This window comes from Dermacentor variabilis, chromosome 5, assembly GCF_050947875.1.
Source record: "Dermacentor variabilis isolate Ectoservices chromosome 5, ASM5094787v1, whole genome shotgun sequence".
Taxonomy (NCBI): Eukaryota; Metazoa; Arthropoda; class Arachnida; order Ixodida; family Ixodidae; genus Dermacentor; species Dermacentor variabilis.
Genome location: NC_134572.1, coordinates 80,466,461 through 80,485,115, shown reverse-complemented (window position 1 = coordinate 80,485,115; position 18,655 = coordinate 80,466,461). Strand labels below are relative to the sequence as shown.

The following is an 18,655-nucleotide window of genomic DNA, read 5'->3' as shown; positions in this document are numbered from 1 at the left end:
GTACAACAAGCTTTCTATTCAAATGTAGCGCATGACATTTACTTCAACGCTAATGAATTTCATATTTAAAGGGCTGGCACAGGAAAATGCTCAATGTTGTACTGCAGCAGGATTTTGACAATTGTAAAAAAAGCACTTCATAGCGGACACAGACAATACACCTTTTCAAGCTGTCTTGGAAGCATTAATCAGGATCTGTGATCAAAAATGGGCAGTTATGAGGGAACTTGGGATGATGAAGTGAACTTAGGAAACTGGAGCAGCCGTTTTGATTAGGTGTGTTCTTTCGAGCTTGGTAACATGTTTTGTTTGGCAGCTTTATTTATGTAGCAGGGGCGTTGAGCATAAGCGGGTACGAAGGAGTAAAGTGAGACTGACGGAAATTTTCAAAAGCGGGGTAATGATTGTGAAGAAGGTGAAGGCAGCGTTCGCATCTTAGCGAGAAAGTAACAGAATCTAGCGAAGGTTTAGTCACTTTAATGAAAATGTTGGCTCTCTGGAGTCTCCTTCTATCGGTGTATATCGGCAGCAAATAGCTGTGGTAATTTACGTAAGGGCACTTTGACTAATAATAATGAAGTCCATAACCTCAGCGCCATTTTAATTCAAGGGGCACATGCGCCTCCTTAGGTTGCTACTTCTAAATGTATGACGAACTTGTTAGTAAAGCACCTGATTGCATCAAAGCTGGTTTTTTTTTTTGCAAGGAAAAAATCTTCAAATGGGATACAGTCTTGGAAATGGACGATTGCTTTGCCTTTTCACGTTCCGACCGTTAGCTCTCCAACATTGCAGATAACGTCGCCCTATATTTTAAAATATAATAAGGAAGTCGTCCGGGAACAATTAAATAAAAACGGAAAAATTCTGAAAAAGTAATTGTCATCATTACTTAGTGACTTTTCGCTGAAAATGGACTGTTTGAGCCGCGACCTGGGTACTTTGTCCAAAAATTTAAAAATATGGGGTGAGGGTCTCTCCGTTGGGAGAAAGTGAGCTGCCAAGAAACGCCGTTAAGGACTGATGAAGACAGTTCGCCTTGCCAAAACCTTGGCTCGAATTAGGGTTCCCATGTTCATCCACTGCTGATAACTTCGTCTCTATAAGTGAATTTATTGTTTGGTTTCTGGTATTCTACAGCACCCATCACTATTGTTTTTCAAATACGAGCAGAGCGGCACTTGACGCTTCTTCATCGTTCTTTTTTTTTTGTCGTGAGATTGAAGATAGCTGCCACTTTCCTCACACAGCTTTAAAGGTGATAAAAGGCGTAATGATTTTTTTTCAGCTTGTCGGCTTTAAGGACGAACCCGGCGCCCGTCCAAAAGCATAGACGAGCGACAAAGTCAAACCGCGATGCCCTCCTCTACCTGTCGGGAAATTATTTATTATCACCAATCTAAAACCGGCCAATATCGCTATACGGCGATAAAGGTCTTGGAAATGCGAAGTAAGGCTTTACAACAATTTGATTCTGAGCAGAGTCATTTCATTTTGATATAGACTTTTCCGGAAACTATCACATTCTCTAAATGTAAGCTCAAGTGACTTGCTTTTTATTTCACGACAAGGATCAGCTTGCATCATTGACTTGAAGGCATGCTATGCGTAGATACGAGCTCAAGGACAATACTTTGGTTTTAGCCAGATGAAGTAAACAGCCTTCGTTCTCAGTGTCTGTGCGAAGAGTATTAACGGCACTTTTGTTTTCATGTACTGGTTTGAACTTGATCTTGAAGAAAATTTCAGAGCGAGCATCGCTCAAAAATAGACAACGTTGTTTGGGCACTCCAGCGACGCCATTTTAGTTATGAGCTGGTAACCCTATGAATTAAGTAACATAGGAACGCAGCCAGCTACCAATTGGTAAAAATAGTTCAGCGAATAGTTGAGCTTCTCTAGCTAGCACTGCAAAAGCAAATAGATTGGCTTCCTTGGGATCACTCTTTCATTTAATATTAAACTCGGCATAAAGTACAAATTGAACGCACATCGAAGGTTGTGATATCAGTCAGATAAGTTTTGGGACCAGTGATAACGAGATACTATTATAAAGCTGTTGGAGGGCTTTGTCGCTCGTCTTAAGCCCGGCAAGTATGAGGCATGCTTTTCAGGGAAGCTTTTCATTCCGTGTCTTAGTTATTGCAGCTATGGCAAACCAGATGCATGATTTCATTAATTATTTAGCCGCAATTTTACAAATCCAGAATACTTACTTGTCTTCTCCTCCTGTTGGTTGAACTTAACAGATACACGAAAACGGCCCGTCTTGACAGTGGCACTGATACGGAAATCACTGTTATGATAACGCCAGCTGTTAGTCTTCGTGACGTCGTAGTAGCCAACGCTACCGGAAAAGTCAAATGTGCAGGAAACGGATGCGTAGTTTGTTTGCTTTAGTGCAAACGATGTATTGCATGTCCCTGGTAGTTTTCCTCCATTCCGTAGATTTAAAGAGCCCATATTGAGGAAGAATTTATACCTCCAAAATATGTGTGTAAAAGAAAACGAAGTGTCTTCCAAAACAAATCGACCGGCCGCTTGGCCACAGAAGAAGCATTGTAGCACGTCCTGTTCGCTGAACTTTGGAAGTGCTTGACCTGCATATATATGAAAAAAAGGCGTTTATTTAACGTCATGACGTAAGAATGACAATTGGTGAAATGTTGTCGTTTTAACGTTTGTTGCAATTTCAACTCGTCAATGGCAGCTTCAGATTTCTTGCTAATAAATGCATCAATAAGTGCACACACATTCATTAAAGATCAAGAGAAGCTAAAATAAATAGTTTACAAGACATTCTTATTGTGGCTGGCTATCAAAATTAATATATTGCGTCGTAATTTATTACATGTGCCTGCAAACAAGTCTTTTAGTGAAAGAAATGCCGCAGTTTCGCCCGAAAGGCGAAGCATCGATAGTGATAGCAAAGTATTCGAGTACATGAAGTGAGTTTCATAGTTTAATTTGTCGCATAAATTGCAGCAAACATTCACTTTCTAATTAACTTAACATGCATGGTGCCACGGCGCGCGCACAGGCACCCCTATACAGCTCATTCGTTGATCGCAAACACTTGCTGTCACAACGATGGCCTAAGGAAGGGCGCCGCAGCAGGAGCGAATGCTTGGTGCTGCCTCTCTCTTCAATGCATCCCCGAAACTTGAAATTACGCGACCTTCAACATAGGTGCGCGAGAAGACTGTGCTCAAGAAGCCACCGTCCTTTGAACCTATAAATCAGAATTGCTTGAATTCATACATACATACATACATACATGCATGCATGCATGCATACATACATACATACATACATACATACATACATACATACATACATACATACATACATACATACATACATACATACATACATACATACATACATACATACATACATACATACATACATACATACATACATACATACATACATACATACATACATACATACATAGCCCCCGGAAACTGCGTGATGTACCCTCAGAATGCTAGCAGATTAAAACACACAAGGTGTGTTTTTACCGAGCGGTGGCGGTCGAAGTGCCCAAGCGCTTTCATAATGCAGCTGGAGAATTCCCCAATCTGCGGAAGTTAGGCGAAAATCTTTGGTGCATCACGACAACGCTGTGCACCACACTGCACTGAGCGTGCGGCACTACCTACCGAAAATGGGGTGACAGCGCCAAGTTACGTAGCCCTATCTACTCCGTAAGCTTGTCCTTTGAGATTTCTTACCTCCACGCCTGAAGCGAAAGCTTAAAGGAGAGCGTTTTCAAGACCTGGAGGAAACATAGAAAAAAACTACGGAAATACTGAGGTTCATAAGTTTTTAACAATATGTAAACCGGAGGCACACGTCTATTGTGTCCGAGAGTCTGCTTTCTAAATGTGATAAATGTTTTTTGTAGAAGCGGGCGAATATGAACCTTTTCGATTAAGAATCGAATACGAATAGTAAGTATCGAATCGAATGTAGAGTAGCCAAATGAAGATGCGTATATTCACTTCAGCGGGACTTATTTGTTGTGATCAGGTGTCACACGTGTACTGGGTAGTGTAAAAAGACAGCTAAGTAACACGGACAAATTGTCAGTTTAAACAGATGATCATTGATTGTCATATTAAAAGCATGCACGAATAGCCTCTCCACAACTTTTAAGTGCCTAATTGCAAACAAACTTTCCAAGGAAGAATGGATGTTGCTTGACTATAGCTTTCAAAAAGCGCTAAATAAGTGTTTATGGCAAGAAGGTTTGAAGTTGTATAGAAAGAAAAGAAAAGGCTGCAAAAGGACTTGTGTGCCGTAGACATATGTAAAAAGCCGGTTGCAAGGAAAACATCCCTGTGTCCATCACTAAAGCTAGAAGGCTCTTCGCTCAGCGTTCGCTGTTCTTTATGTATGTATGTATGTATGTATGTATGTATGTATGTATGTATGTATGTATGTATGTATGTATGTATGTATGTATGTATGTATGTATGTATGTATGTATGTATGTATGTATGTATGTATGTATGTATGTATGTATGTATGTATGTATGTATGTATGTATGTATGTATGTATGTATGTATGTATGTATGTATGTATGTATGTATGTATGTATGTATGTATGTATGTATGTATGTATGTATCTATGTATGTATGTATGTATGTTATGAGCGTCCCTTTCAGAACGGGGCGGTGGGTTGCGCCATCAAGCTCTTACTGTAATATATTGCATAATGTCCTACCTATGGTTAAAAAAGAAAAAAAAAAGAAAAAAAAGCCCTCGATGAATTCTAATAACGAAAGTTTCTGAACCGCTCTGTGAACTTTGTTTTCGTACGCCTCCGTTGTTTGTCGCTTCCCTACTTTTCTTCCACCAGTCTTCCTATCGCCTTTTACTGATCTCTATTGCGGACATTTTCAAGCCCTGGTCTCACTGAACCCAATGGCTCGAAGTAGGCCAGCGCTGCCTAAATCGACCGCTGGCTAAATATCTTCACATTATAGTAAAACATGCTTCATCGTTTTCCTAGCTTTACCGCAGCAAGCACATGCGTCTTCTTCCTTCTTATATCTCGCTTTATAAGAGCGGGTTCTATGGCTCGTGATCTCGCTTGGAAAAGTACTGAGCTTCCCTTTGAGTTATCATGAAATGTATTTTCCTGATTTCGTTTTTTGCCTCTTAAGTAGTTACTCATGGCAGGTTTATTTTCCCTCGCCGCCACCAATGAGATTATTTGGTCCTCTCTGCCTTTCCGCTTGACGTTCTTTGTTGCTGTGTTGCTCACCATTCAGGGGCATACTTGCTGGTAAGCTTCCTAGTTCTTTTCCTCCACTGCGAATCAATGTACAAATACCTGAACACTCTCCCAGCCTGTCTATTTTCTTCCAGATTCATCAATCGTTCTTCATAATAAATTTTACGAACTTATCTCACTTGAAAACTTACCCAGCGCATAGCACCCTGCAAAGCTTCATTTTTTGTCTTCCCGTGAGCGCCCAATGCGAGGCGTCCCACTGACCTTTGGTTGCCATCGAGTCCTGATTGTACCCTGATTTCAAGCAAACAGCTGCACTTCCAAAAGTAAGTCCTGGAACCATTACACCTTTCCACATTCCCCGGAGCACCTCGTACCTATTGTATCCTCATAGCGCTCTGTGTTTCATTATGGCCGCATTTCTCTTTCCCTTTACTGTTATTGTTTTTTCCTGTGTTTCCATATATCTACTGCCTTCGTTTATCGATATACCAAGGTATTTATATTCTCTCACCCGAGGTATTTCCTGGCGCTGTATTGGCACTGTCTGTTCACTGTTTTCATTGAATACCATAACACCTGATATTTTAACGCTAAATTTCACATCTAAATTATCGCATTTCTGTCCACAGATATTAGTCAGCGGTTTTACATCACTTTGCTTGTTAGCTAGCAACACAATGTCGTACGCATAAAACAAGCCTGGAAGCTGCTGCTCTCTGTACCCGTCTGTTTGTGTGACAGATTAAGCCCGATATTACTTCATTCTAGCGCCCTCTCCATCCTCACCATGTACATCATAAACAGCAGTGGGGATAAAGGGCACCCCTGCCTCAGCCCCTTGTTGATATAAACTTTCTCCTCGCTCGTCATCCCTTCCCATTCAGCGCAAACGGCATTTTCTAGGTGAATCTCTCTCAAAAGCTATCGTCCCCTAAACCTTCCCCTTCTAGAATATCCCGCAGAATGTTGCGGTCTACGTTGTCATACACTCCTGCAATTTCTAGAAAGGCCACATATAACGGTCTCCTTCCCACTCTTGATATTTCAATACACAGCGCAAGGAGAAATAAGTTATCATCCAAACGCCTACCTGCTGTGAAGCCATTCTAATGTTCTCCTAAAATGCCATTATTCTCGACCCATGCTTGCAGCTTTCATTTAATGGCGGCATTTCCAACCCGTATATTACCGATGTCATTGTTAGTAAAGCGCCATCTGATAACATTCCAGGAAAACGACATGACTAGACTAAAAAAAAGAACGCTAATGACATACTACAAGCAACTCATATTGTCATGCAGGCTTACGCCGCCAAACCCAAAACAAAACTTGCATTGTCCATTTTGTTTCTGCGTTACTTCTAAACCTTTTGTTGTTTTCTTACTTGTGCTAATTTGCGATGCTTCGCTTAGAAGACAGGGAACAGTAGCTAGATTTTAGGAGTGGTTGGTAACCATATATTTGGTTAGTTTCAAATATTCGACAATACCGAGAAATTCCTTTTCGAATGCGAATATGAATAGTCAGTGCGTAGCATTCGATCCGTATTTGAAACATGGGATATTTGTCGACTCCTAATTTTGTAATGTACGAAAACCTACACGAAAAAAGGAAAACCTACTGCTTTGCTTTTCGGTGACCCGGGTGCGCTCAACAACACACACCGTGTCACAATCGTGGTGCTGTACCACGAAAAGACACGTCGAACCAAAATGTGTCCTTAAATAAGTAAAAAGACGGGGTTTTTATGTCTTTAAAGCATAAACGTACCATGATATCATGCGCGCTGTAGAGGAAGACATCAAATTAATTTGACCCCCATTGGGTTCTTCAACGCGTGCCCAATTCACCCTGCAACGTTTCTGCAATTGGGCCCCTTCATAATGCTTAAATACCTATTAACAGCGTAAGACACGGGACATAAGAAGGCCACGGACGATGCGCTGCGGCCGCCGCGGCACCTGGATTGAACCCGCGACCTCGTGCTCAGCAGCGCGGCGTCATTTACACTGAGCTACCGCGACGGGCGAATACGACCAGCACTTCACGTCGGGAAGTCAGTTTTACCGATGATGCCTATAAATAAAACACAACTCTTTCGTCGATAAAGCTGTAGATGAAGTGCTCACAGAGGTATCGCCCAAATCCGCAGTTCTTTATAGGTTCAATGATTTCCCGTGTTAGGCGATCGTTGTGCTTGCTCAAAGCAGCGCGCCTGCTAAACACGGGAGAGCATTTGCACAATTTTTAGTCGACAGCCTTCATGGACAATATCGGTGAAAGGAACACGCCAAGATGAAATTTTTGCTGTTCTTTAGGTGTTAATCGGCCCGCTTGGGTCGTCAAATCCTTCCCTATGCAGCTTTGCGTGGTTTTAGTGCCGCGATTTTACATTCTGTTGTCATTATGAGAGTGTTTATCCAATAAAGCTTGTTGAAAGTCAGCACTACGTGCGTCTACTCCTGTCCGTCCTGTCTTCCTCGCGCTGTACTTATTAGACAGGCGTCCTTTGTTTTTCTTTTTTTAATTGTCTCAAAGCACTTTGGGATTCCTTGGACGGACAGCTGCGGCACCGGCGGAAATGAAAACGACTTGGGGATTGAGCTTATAACAGCTATAACTGCATGAGAGAAATAATTATTGTGTTGTACGAGCAGAATTTTTCAGCCCTTCCATTTAAACGAGAAGTATAGGCAGATGCGAAACCCATCGGCAGCGAATAATACTTAAGCGCCCCTTAACGTGGAATTCATGCAGGTATATGTTCCCGGACAATGTACATCTGGCCGTTAACAGACTGCAGTTGCAAAGTTCATTAGCCTTTTCTTTATTCCAGTGGCATCTGTGCATTGCTGCGTGGGGAGGGTGTGAGCTAATCTGATGTGCCTATCGGAGAGTCTTTGTTTTTGTGTGCCGGATGTTAAGCAGTCAGTAGGCTGGTTGGCTACCCTACGCTGGGGGACGGGAGAAGGGGAAGAGAGAGAAGGGAGAGGGAAGGTGTAGATACGTGCACGGAGAGCACTTGAGTTAAAGCCGCTCGCATATCCCTGCCTTCCTATATTCCTCTCTCTCTCTCTCTCTCTCTCTCTCTCTCTCTCTCTCTCTCTCTCTCTCTCTATGTGCCGGATCCGTAAAGTTGTCTCAATGGCTGAGAAGCTTTCTGGAGAAAGGGATTTGGGATGTCATTCGCATTAGAATGCCTTCGCTACCTTAGCATGGTAAGAAGATGCTTGTGAAATGGCTAACAAATGATGCCCGACAATTAGGCATAAAGAAGGTGGTGGTGTTCACAGTCGATATGTTACTTAGCTCCAGTTTCGATGCGAATGCAAGCAGATCACACCGCCAACACCATGGACAACACTTTTTACCGGAATGATCTCGCAACCTGCGCTGTCCCCCAACCCCTTCTTTTATGTAAAAAATGAAGACTTGGTTGTGTGAACCCTCTGATGTCTAGCGACGAATCAACTTGCGGTCAATACCAGGAAAACAAGGTACATTTAATTTTACGGCGAAGAACACTTTTGTTAGCACATGTTTTAGTTCAACAGTAAATTCAGTCTACTTTAGCTGTCTCTGAAATTGTTTGGTGTGTGTCTCAAATCCTGCAACGAACCGGTTAGTTGTCTCAACTGGAGAACTGGGACAAATGTAGAATGGGAAGACATTATTATTAATACTTCGGCGCAGTGTCTGCATGACAATTATACAGTCCCACGTAGGGTCATCATGTCAGCATCATGTTTTTGTATGAGACAGAGTAGTTTTAACTCATGTCAAAAGTTCAAAAATCGCTTAAAAATTTACGAAAGACTCCAAGTTCTCCAGATTATAAGGTTTTATCAAAGTACAAGAAAGCGTAATATAAAAATACGGCTTACTTCATGAACAATAACGTAATCAGATGCCTGGGAAAGTAAATGCATAAAAAATGGGATAATTGCGTGCCATTGAAGGAAAATTGTATTTTTGAAGCAATAAAACGGTCAGCTTATAAATTCGCCACTATAGCAGAAGGTCAGGACTTAGCTACGGCATGAAAAGCTTATGAAAAGTACAATAAAATAAATCAGTTAGAGCGATGAACTAAAGTCTTCGACTGCATTTAGACAGCCTTTTCACGAGTATTTCGCTTCGTCGACATGAGTGATAGCTTAACATTTATGCCGCGCTATAGCGTCATGAAACTGTGATTGACACGTTTTATGTCTTTTGTAAGGTTACCTTGTTCGGAGTTTTGGATTCCCATAAGAGCAAAAACCTTATTTATATTGTTCCCTCCCCCCCCCCCCCCCCCCCCCCCCCTACAATCTTGTTCCTGTCTCGGCTCTCATATGACTGTTTTTGACTTATGCCTTGTGCTCGTTATATACACAGATGCACTGCACATTTTGCTTTTCTACAGGAGATTGGTACATAAAACAACCGCAACAAACAGCTTTATATCCTCTTGTGTTTGGTTATTGGTGCAGACCGTGAAAGGTGAAATATATATAAGCGGGCTTCAGGAATTATCACGGCTCAAAATTCATTTATTGCTACTGTAATCGCCTTTTACAGTGCATGTGGCCATTTCTTTTTCTCGAGAACAAGATGTCTGCGACACAATGTCATTCTCCGCTACAGCAGCATTACCTAGCTAGGTCTGTAGAATAATTCTATACCCACTTACACTCACTCAGCAATACGGCTATGTACGGCTATACGGCTATAAGGCTATGTACTCACTCAAACTCATGTGGCTATCGACTCACAATCATCAACTTTCCCTTGCGTTCCTACCCACGCGCCCTCATACTCTGTAACCCACACTGGCATTCATGCTTCCTTCCCTCGCATCTACTAACATTAACTCACATTCACACTCGTGTTCACACACATTCCCCAACAGTCACTCACGTCCGTACACATCGGCTCAAACACACCGTCATTGACCTTCATGTATACGCACGTTAGCCTAACTCATTGCTCTTCGTATGTACTCAAGTCCAATCACATCATTCGTCACTCACTCACACTCTATCCAACGTCTATAATATGAGTGTGGAGCTATCGTGAGTCAGCGTACTCACAAGTGAGTACGCCGACCTAGATTGCCTGTCTTAGCCTCCGAAATACATGTACAGACTCCATCACTCTCAGAGTTTGTGTGGTGCAACAAACCCCGCAGACATTACCACGTGACAAAGCTGCGTGATAACACAATGGCTAGTTGGTCCAGCACCCAACTGCACATTGCCGCAGTGATGGAACTTCGAATCAAAGTGCTGAGCAAAGTTTCTTTTTCTTCACCCCGCGGAAAGGCTGAAGCTGAGAATGAGGAAGTGGTCCGACGACGAGTTCCGTCCTCACAAGCGTATCGGAAAGGACAGTAAGCCCTCTTTATATAACGACTGGGTATTACACATCAAAGCCAGTATCTGATCAACGGGCACGCCATAGTGGAGGATGCGGCAGCACTATTTTGTACCATCTGGGGCTCTTTAACATGCACCTAAATCTAAGCGCACTACCATCTTTGCATTTCGTCCTCTTCGAAATGCGTCTGAACGCGGCCGCTAAGCTATCTTCGCGGATAGCAGGCCCCGTTTCTAACCCTTAACTGCTGTCACAGTAGATAAGCATTGAAATACTCAAATAAAGTGACACATGAACAATTGACCTTTAGCGGTTACAGGCAATATGAACGACATTATTTATCAGAAGTGCGCCAGTCGCGACCATTAGATGCGCATGTATATTTATTCATTACAGGTATTGAATGTTCCCATGCATGAGTGAGCAGTGAAAGACATTCAACTGACTTTAACCTCACGGGGTTCTGTCGCATGCCACGAAATAATGTTTAGCATATAAGAGACGAATCATTTGTAGCTATACCTATCGATAACTGTGTGAGAGACATTTTGTTTGGGGTTAGAGCTATCATATACGGGCAACGCACAACGTCATGTGACTTACTTTGGAAAGCAACGAGACAACAAGGTAACAAAAAAGTGAGAAAGTAAGGTTTTGAAGTTGTTTCCCATTAAGGGGCCCCTCACCAGGCCCCATAGCAAATGTTGGTTACACGCTGGAAGTTGTTACGTGTCCTCTAGGGAGCGTTGTGACGCAAAAATGTTTTTGATCGGCTCATTAACAGCCGAGATATAAATATTTCAGCGCCACGAACCCATGATTTCAGCAGGCGGGCTCCACTGCCAAGCAAGACGTTCTCTCCACTCGCCCCGTCTAGCCTACGCAAGCGATAATTCCTTCCCTGTGTTCTCCCATACCAGACCTCGAGGACCGCGTGACGCATACGTCCCAGAACGCGCCTTCATTTCTTTTTCTCATCGCTTTTTTTATTTCCCGCGCTACGCATTTCCGCTGACCGCGCCGCGCGCGAGCTGTTGTCTCGTTCGTACAGCGCACGATTTTGCGCGCTGTGCACAAGGAAACATGACTAGCGGTATAATTCAGTGCTTCACGAATACTGAGGCAGAACAAGTGGATCGCAGAGCGTGATCACGCGCTCGAACGTGGTAGAAAATGGCATAGTTTCGGTACCTGCGCACGTGACCGCACGACCGTGGAAACTAGCAGACGAAGCGGAAGTACGTCTCTTTTGCTTCGGTGCGAAGTAAAACAGAAAGGCCATGCAGACATTCCGTTTGTGTGTTTTATTATTTATCTAAACTTCAATTCGTCAATTCAAGCCAGAGATCACACAAATAACAGATAGCGCCTTAATAATTCTCGAAGTCACGCGTCCCCACTGGCGACGTCACACTGCGGACACGATTACAAGCGCGCAGGGGCAGGATTACGTCACCGTGCGGCTTGGAGTGCGGCGGCTGCGAATGAAGTGGGAAAAGGCGTTCGGATTGAAATTGATGATCTTTCCGCGGCGCGTAGCGATGTCATACTTTGCAGACACGATTGTTATCGCGCAATGTATGCTCTGCGCTTGTCAGCTCAATATGGCCAGACCTGATGAGGGGCCCTTTACGAACAACTCGGAAACAAATAAGAGGACCGAACCATAAGCATAAAACTGTAGCGGCAATTATTTCGTATGCGCCTGCCAGCTCAATCGCAGTGTTTGTTTTCCAACAGCCACTATACCGTACCAGGCTATAGAACCACCCATTCTGCAAATTCATTCATTCATTGAGTTCGAAATTCTGTTTCAAAAACGCATTTCTGCTGCACTGCCGGATCCTGGACCATTTTGCCTTACTGGTTATGCATCAAAGCCTTTGAGATCATCATCATTATCATCATCATTACCATCATCGTCGTCGTCATTGTCATCAACTTCAGTGCCAGCGATATTGCAGGTCAATAGAGCTCTGGACAATATCTGTGAGCTTGTTACGGTTTATGTTGACCTTGTTGTGCACATCTCCACACGGTTTCACACTGAGCAGGAGGACTATACCGCGCCTAGACTTGAAACCGGGGTCTGACATACCAACTGACCTCAGCTGCCTCAACGTCATATTTTGACCATTCCCCTATCAAAGTATACGATCGCAATGGTTGAACCTATTGTGTGCACCAAAACTGCTTTTATACGTACAACGATTTGTGGATCGCTTGCGTATCACTGTTTACTATGTACTCTGCGAGCCGTAGTGAGTCTTGCTGAGACTAATTTCGCAAGACCTGCTTCGATCTCTGCGGAAAACTGCTGTCTTTCACAACCCGTCACCATGGAAATACGGTTTATGCGGTCGTGAACCAATCATGGTACTTGGTAACTGGAAAAGAAAAACAATAATGCAAAAAACCATACCAAGGACGAGACGAGTACAGAGGACGGACGCTAACGGTACTTCATGTTCGCCAATTAAATGCCACAGCCATTGAGCCATCGAGGTGGTATTCTCAAAAATAGCAGACACCATATTCCGTAACAGAAATATCAAGACATGACAAGCTGCATTTTAAGTAAATACCGTTACCACAAGGAAAAAGGAGTGCCAAGGGTGCTCGGGAGATGTTTGTTGAGTGGCATCTCCTCCGATGCAATCCTACGGAGGCAGATCATCGATGGCATAGAAAATTACTTTGGTAAAATGTATTTCACAAATGATGCATATGTAACTACATAAATGTGGACATCTTGCTCGCCCTTTTACATTTTCGACTCTCGGCATCTCCCCGATTGCTGTCATCATTGTTTTTAGTTTGGCTTCTCAACTCATGCTTTTGACCTTTGGTGAACTTCTCGGACGTTTCATCTTTTGAAGAATTGTCAGTCTAACTTTTTGTGACAGTTGACGAGACGCAGACATGCACTTTATATGCAGAACTTGAATTTGACGTGAATACGTTGTAGTCGCCGGAGTAAGCGAAAATCTCCCCCGTGTGTGTGCACACAAAACCTCTTCGGCAAAAAAAGTCACATGTCTTGGCAACTCAGACAAAGCCATTTATAGCGCTAATTCATCGCGTTTATCTCAGCCTCCGCGCTTGGCTCACTGCATCTGCTGCAGATTAGTTCGTTAAGTTTTCAGCCACTGTTGTATTCTTTCTTTCGCGAAGTTGTCTTTGCCTACCTCCTCTTCTTCGGCCCCGGGTTTCCTGTCTTTCCACCAGTCTGGTCCTTGCCAAGTAAAGAGGGTTAACCTCGGAGACCGTGTAAAACGAAACCAGGCTGTTCCAGGAGATGGCGTAATCAAAACGTGGCTGATTGCAGGACAAAATGTGATATTAAAATAGGCCGATCCCGGAGGGCTGCCAAATCAAAGGGGGCGACTTGGTGGGCTGATTCGGCCACCAATGCACAATATCTGTCCTCACGAGTGTTCTATTATGGTTCGCAAAGTGAGCTGAAGCTGCAAGCAGTACAATCCTTATAATGCTATATTATTAGAGCAGCTTCGGTGTAGCATGTGGACATATAATTTGTTGCCTGTTCAACTGTGTATGGAGTCGCTGTCCCGCCGATAGACGTAGTGAAGTGTCTCTCACACAGGTGAGGCGCGGCGAGGGAAAGCACGAAGAACATCAGCACCTCAAGAAAGATCTCGCCGGTTGTACTTAACAGGAGGTCCCCGTGGTTGCGTGGGTCATGTGGTTGGGATGATTGATTGATGACGTGCTCATCAGAGGTGTTGGAGCATTAAGCTTTTATCGCCACCTCTCATATTTTATTGTACACACACCTGTGCTCACCTTTTCCTTCACCAGTAGCTAAAGATGAATTTTTACACATGGTGCATTTCCAGGCGGCTTTATGTGTTCACAGTAATCATTTGAGCCACTTTTGCAATCCATTGTTCTCTATCTGCGTTCGTTTGTCTTTTGTAAGCCTGGCAGATAGCGTCTCGCAAAATTGGGTCCCCTATCTTGAAAACTATATAGTGTCTCACTGGATCGGGGGAGGGGGGGGAGGGGCTGGATCGACGTCGCACACAGTGATGCCATGTGAAACAGTGTTTACACTTATGCATGAAAGTGCAAACAATCACCATGAGTTGCAAATAATAGTAACTACACGCATCATATGTCTGTCTGCACAGGATTAAATTGAAAAGATTCAAGAAAGCTTCGCTTAACCTGTATTCGTTCAAGTGTGCTGGATCTACCATTCGAAAAACTGTGGAACGTTAGCTGAGCCTTATTAAATTATTGTCTTCGCAAAATTAATAATTACTACTAGACTGGGAAGAGCATCCAGCAGTTCGTTCAACTTAGCACTTGACGTCTGTCCTTTCGCGGTTTGAATCATATCAATGAAGCGACCAGGACAGTAAAATTTCAACTTCAACGTCCAAAGAGCAACCGGGTTTGGATTCCACCGTGGAAGTACAATTTATCGCATCGGTTTCAAAAGTTTGCTTATCATCTACCTTTCAAAATTCGGAGCATAGCATTCCTTAGTAATTATGCACTCTCTCAGAACAAAATGCACTGTTACATCAGCTCCGGTACTTGCAGACGAAGAAGGGGCGCGATTCAAAAAGCCGCGCTCGTAACCGCATGGGAAGGCGCAAAACGCGTGAGCACCAGAAAGAGTTGCACGTACATAAAAAAAAATTAATACGTCCCTAGGAAATAAAAGTGAAAAGAATGTCTCACCCAAGGCAACGGCGAAAAAAGCAGTGGCAACGTAGAGCACATTCGGTTTCATCTGCAATGGATTAATATTCTGTTTGTGACTTCAGCGAGGGCGCCATGTTTACCTACTCCACGAACAAATCAGACTCAACACGAATAAAGGACGACACCACACGAGCGCTGACCAACGAATGACTGTCTATTGCTAGTACACAACACGCAAATAAAAAACACTCATGCGCAAACCAACAAAACTGAAATACGCTGGCAAAAAAGCCCACAACACGACAACGCCTTCCCCGGGGACGAGACGACAAGATCAGTACGTAAATGGACCAAGATAGTGTTTTTCTTTTCGGTGTCTCTCTAATGGCGCCTCGCTTAAGCACGTGTCGGCACTTTTTCTTTATCAGGTAGTCCTCCGCTATAATGCGGGATTTTTCTTCCTTGTACCTCCGCAGCGTACGCGTTGAATCGAATACAGGCCTGCAATCGCACGCTGAGCCATGCGATGACAAATATGCTGGACCTGCGTTTCTCAATCGGCGCAAATGTTCTTGTAATCTCTTATTAATGCATCCGCCCGTTTTGTCAATGTGACACTTCCCGCAGGACGTCGGAATCTCATAGATCACTTGTTTATGCACCGCACGGCACGAACCTTGACCTGCTGGCGCATCTTGCAAGCGCTGCGCGCTACGGAGCCTGTGGGAGGGATTGCACCGTCTGGCAAATGCTGAACAATTTCTTCAGATACGAAAAGAATACCTCTAGCCCATATCCACTCGCCACATTGCGTGATATTACAGTCACTGATGGTGACAAAATTTAAGTTTAGGTGCCCAAATGGACACTTTGTTCGCAACTTACCCAACAAAGGGCAGTTGTCAGTTAAGATGCTCTGGATGTGAAGTAATGAGCCTGAATAAACCCCAGGAGTTGTGTATTCTAGTTGTTTTCTGATCTCAATCTTTTTTACTTTGAATAGTTGTAATTTCAGGATTTTCGAGGAAGTAGCACTAAATTTCCTGTAAAAGTTTGCTGGCCGTGAAAAAAGGAATGTTTCATGTTCAGCAACGGTGTGGCTAACTCAGACGAAATAGGAAGTACATCAACTTGTATTGAAGCACCAGTTCTGCTGAGACAATTAACGCGCTCATGTAGCCGCCATCGAAACGAACTGTTTGATATCATAAGATTGGCATATTTAGCAGCCGGATATTTCCTCTTATTCCATCTTGCGTGTGTGCGCATGTGCGAGATTGTGTACACGTGCGTACCCATCTGTCATTCCGTCAGTCCTATCTGCCTGTGTTTGTTTGTGTGTGTGTGTTTGTGTGCTCAGCAGTAAGATAGGAGTGCTGCACTATTTTAAGTAGAAGTATGCGCTTCACAAGCTCCGCGTGAAAGTGACGCTATGCTTGAATGAACTATTTCAACAAACACCCCCACATTAGACGGACACTAATCATTTGGCCCGTTATGATTTCTGTGTTTTCGACGTTTACAATCCCGGTTCGGTTTCTCTCGTTGAGTGTAGATTATTTTAAGATAAAAGTTGCACGTAGCACCGCACCTTCAATTGCCAGCTCAAGTCACCGGATGCTGCAGGTGCTTACTTCGCTTTGCTCACTGCGGGAAAGCGACTCCACTTTTCGAAATCACGGTCGATGATGAAGGATAGAACAGGCTGATCACAGCGTGCGACTAAACTACACAAAATCAACTATTGAAAACCCCGCAGAATCAACACAATTGCAACCTGGTTCGTTACAGGGTGCCGTTAGCTAAACATTGTAATTGAGACGTCAAATTTGTCTAACCTTTTTTTACTTAGATTTTCCCGCGCCTCCGCTGCCACATATATGCTAAAACGAACCAAAATCATGACTTGCAAATATGATTTGAAGTAAACACTTACCATAGAAACTTGACCCCCGTATAAGACCTCATTCATGAGTTCTGGTATACGTCTAGGCAAAAAAAGAAATCTGAAGTAAATCTGACACTACCTGCTGGCCTTAGAACAAGGCCAACTTCACGCAGACATATCCTGCATAAGCCTCTTGAGCTGGCGCAAGCGGTTCTGAGGTAACATTCAAAACCTAATGTGCTCAATGAAGTCTACGAGTAGACGCCACCACTAATACAGCATAGCGTCAGAAAAACTCAGCGAACATGTTGCTTGATCAAGTCCTCTGCGACAATATGTTGTATATTACTCCCTTCAGAAACGCACTCACAGCAAAAGCAGTTGAATGTCACTGAATTCTGCCCTCAGGACATGCTGCTTTGACATGTCATCTTCGTTTGAGGCAGAGAAATTCGCTCAACAAAATTTCCCGGCACTCATGTCTGTGCTGACAGATTTGACGCGATGGTCGTCAGTGTGCTCTTTTGGGAAACCCTGATTAAGTCTGTAGTTACTATTTGGACGTTAGGACAGCGCAGTCGAGAGCTTAGTCGTGATCGGTTTGGCCGAAAGTTACAGTGAAAGCTTTGTGAAGACTCTAACAGTTCAAAGAAAAGGTTGCGCACGCTCTCCAACGACGGCAGCGCCGACCTTCCAGTCGTTGTCGGTGACTTCCGGAACTAATGTCAGCGTCAGGGAAGAGAGTTACTTTGCTCCACAGCAAAAATGAAAAGAATATGGAAGTGATCTATGTGACACCAACGCAGGTTTTGATTTTCGTCGAGGCTTGAGCAGGCAAGACGTGTTAAAGAAGCAGGGTAATGAAGGCCTCGCGACATTTTTCCTCTGGTTACTATAGTTAATGATACTTACCCTCTACGACTACCTTGCCCACTGTGGCGGCTACTATCTTATTTATTTGGCACATCTTCAGATGGCGCGCTCTGAATGGAGCGTATTCAGTATCTTTCTTAACACTCGCAATCATTTTCAAATGGTGAATCATTGTGCTGGACGGTTGTTGGCTGCATATCTCGAAGATCACCCTTCCTTTAATACTGAGCAACGGTTTCGTGTTCAGGAAGAACAGGGAAGGGGATTAATAGCTGCTATATATGCATATTGTGCCGTCTCGCGCAGCATTTACTCAATAATTGTAAGTGCAAGAATTATCAACGCTTCGACAAGGGCATCTATATTCTCACTAGCTAAGGTATCGACTCCGACTGTTACGTTTGAATGTGAAAATATGCGCCGTTATATTAGTCACCCTTAACGCGACATCGTGGCTTAGCGGCTATGGCGTTGCTGAGCACGAGATCGCGGGATCGAATCCCAGCCGCGGTGGCCGCATTTAGATGGGGGCGACTTGCACAAACGCCCGTGTACCGTGCATTGGGTGCACGATAAAGAACCAGAAGCGGTCAAAATTAAGCCGGA

The 18,655-nt window shown here is 43.7% G+C and overlaps 1 long non-coding RNA gene across 1 annotated transcript; it reads right to left on the bottom strand.

Moving 5' to 3' along the window:
* Positions 1-2,222: 2,222 nt before the first annotated feature.
* On the bottom strand, positions 2,223-17,500 carry LOC142581915 (uncharacterized). The gene is made up of 3 exons (XR_012828319.1): positions 17,225-17,500; positions 15,325-15,376; positions 2,223-2,600 (listed from the first exon to the last, which is right to left on the bottom strand). It is a non-coding gene; the product is annotated as an uncharacterized LOC142581915 (long non-coding RNA).
* Positions 17,501-18,655: the final 1,155 nt, after the last annotated feature.